This window comes from Aplysia californica, unplaced genomic scaffold (genome assembly GCF_000002075.1).
Source record: "Aplysia californica isolate F4 #8 unplaced genomic scaffold, AplCal3.0 scaffold00159, whole genome shotgun sequence".
Classification (NCBI taxonomy): Eukaryota; Metazoa; Mollusca; class Gastropoda; order Aplysiida; family Aplysiidae; genus Aplysia; species Aplysia californica.
The window spans coordinates 307,136-309,693 of NW_004797429.1; the positions used below are offsets into that span (position 1 = coordinate 307,136).

Here is a 2,558-nt window from a genome sequence, read left to right on the forward strand (position 1 = left end):
AAGGGGGGGGGGGGGATAATCTGGTCTCGTTGAAACAGGGAGAAACGTGGATAAACAAACAGACGGACAACCAAAAAGATTGATGGACTATCTGTCAGACAGACATACACGCATACAAACAGGCAGAACGACAAACCATTAGTGATAATATTATTGTAATGTAAACTGAACATGTAGATCTATATCGTAGTATACCCGGTCCTTCTTTTTCTCCTTCTCTTGGCTGTTCCTTCCTCTCTTTCTTCTCGTCTTCTATAAACGTCTGTGTATACGTATCAGGCAGGCCTGTGTGTACACGTTCACGCTCAAAGGTCTCTTGCTGTCAACATCATTATTATTATCATTATTATTGTTACTGCTTCTGTTGGTTGGGCTAACAAAGCTTGTATCGCGTCAATGTCGCTCAGCCGGGGAGGGGCGACAAGAAAAAAAAAATAAACGTCGATCAAGCGAGACATAATATCTAACTAACAAGAAAGTCAAGCAGACTGAAGCACCGAATGAAGTCTCAGACACGCCCCCCTTGGCCAAATATGGACAAGAAAGGGGCGCGGTTTCCAGGACTTGACGGCGGAGGTTTGCAGGTTTAACTAACGGAAGCGACCCCCCCTTTAGGGGCGGGGCCTTTTTGGCGGGCTCTTCTCCCAGTGTCGTCTGCCTGTCTGTCTGTCTGTCTGTCCTTCTGTCACCCGTTCTCTCGTTAGCCCGTCGCGGGAACACAAAGGGGGCATCACTTTCAACACGGGCCGACAAATCGCCGAAAACGACAAGAGTTGCCGTTCGCGATCAGATAAGAGACGTTTCACACTCTCGAGGGATCACACTTTTGTATTGTCCAGCCCTTGTTCGAAGGGAGGAAACTACCTCGTTCCTTCATCCCTCGGCTGCCCGTTCTGTCTGTCTCTCTCCGAGTTTCATACCCAGGAAGGAAAAAAAAAAGTGACAACTGCCGGTAGACATTTTGGAAAACACCAGGAGGACACAATTCGCTAAACATGTCCCAGAAAATACAAACATCATGTGTGTACGTCTTTGTGGATATAAATTACATGTAGTATGTATGGACGCTTTCTAATAAGTGACGGTGGAATGTTTCCTTTTTCGGTGCCCTTGTAGACGAGTAAAAGAAGGCAGAAGCCCCTGGAGAGAAAAAAGAGGCAACTCATTTTGGGATAAACGGCAAAAAGTGATTGTCACAGACACATTGTGCAACGCCAGGTAAGCACACACTCTAACATACGAAATGAAAATAATGATGATGATGATGACGACGACGACGACGACGACGATGATGATGATGATGATGGTGGTGATGATGGTGATGATGATGATGATGATGATGGTGGTGATGATGGTGATGATGATGAACATGGATAGAAATAATAATTGTCTGGTATTTTTAGCAGTTTTTTACGCTCAACGGGACACAAATAAGTCGTTTGAAATTATGTGCACATAACTCCCCCCTACCACTACCCCCCTCCCCCCCTCCAAGCTGACCCTGGGCTGCTAGGAAATTATCCCAGGACAGATGACCGCCGGTCTCAATTCTCAGACTTCCACAGCATGTTGGCCAAGTTTTAAGCCAACTGCACCATAGCTGTTTATTCATGACTCTGGGTATTGGTCATCTGAATCAGGACTCTCTCGTCATTGATTTTCTTTCGTCAATAACAATACTACTACTACTACTACTACTACTACTACTACTACTACTACTACTACTACTACTACTACTACTACTACTACTACTACTACTACTAGATCTACTACTACTAATACTACTACTACTAATACTACTACTACTACTACTACTACTACTACTCATACTAATAATACTACTACTACTACAACTACTAATACTACTACTAATAATAATAAAAATAGCACAAAAATGATACTTTTGCATATTATCTATGTTTTACAGCATCCTCAATGAGCTTTGGACATGTGTATTGCAATCGGGGGAGAGTCTGTGATTTATTTTTTTTTAACTTTAATTTTGTTTTCTATAAATCTTTTTTACTGCTTCACTAGATCTAGAAATAAAATGGTCGTTCAGAAGGCAGAATATTTGCGCCGAAGTGGAAAGACAAGGATAGATAGACTACGGAGAAGATGATAAGAAGAAAAGAGATGATATAATAATATATTATCTTGAAAAATTTCACACACCGACAAGAACATTAGAGCAAATGGTATTATTTTGTTTAACGCCCCTATCAACACTGTTAGGTTATTTAAGAGGCGGGACCTCCGAGTTTAACGTCCATCTCCGAAAGAACCGAGCAAAGTGCGAAATTTGTGTAAAGTGCCTTTCCCAAGGACACAACGTCGGACCGAGCTGAGGCTCGAACTCCCGAACCTGCAATCTCACGATTACGAGTCCGGTAGCCTAACTACTAGGCCACCGACGCAACTACATTAAAGCATGATATTATAATGTTCATGTACCTCTAGAGTTTTTTTAAAATGAGTGGATCTTTCTCAGCTAAGTCTTGATACCGTCAACGCCCTTTTGTTGCCAATCTCTTAGACTTCTTTTTAGCTCCACCCCC

The 2,558-nt window shown here is 42.5% G+C and overlaps 1 long non-coding RNA gene across 1 annotated transcript in view; it reads left to right on the forward strand.

Moving 5' to 3' along the window:
- Positions 1-697: 697 nt before the first annotated feature.
- LOC118477632 overlaps positions 698-2,558 on the forward strand; it is a 13,136-nt gene continuing 11,275 nt past the window's right edge. Inside the window, exon 1 of the long non-coding RNA XR_004858503.1 lies at positions 698-1,218. This is a non-coding gene — a long non-coding RNA (uncharacterized LOC118477632). The remainder of the gene's footprint in view (positions 1,219-2,558) is intronic.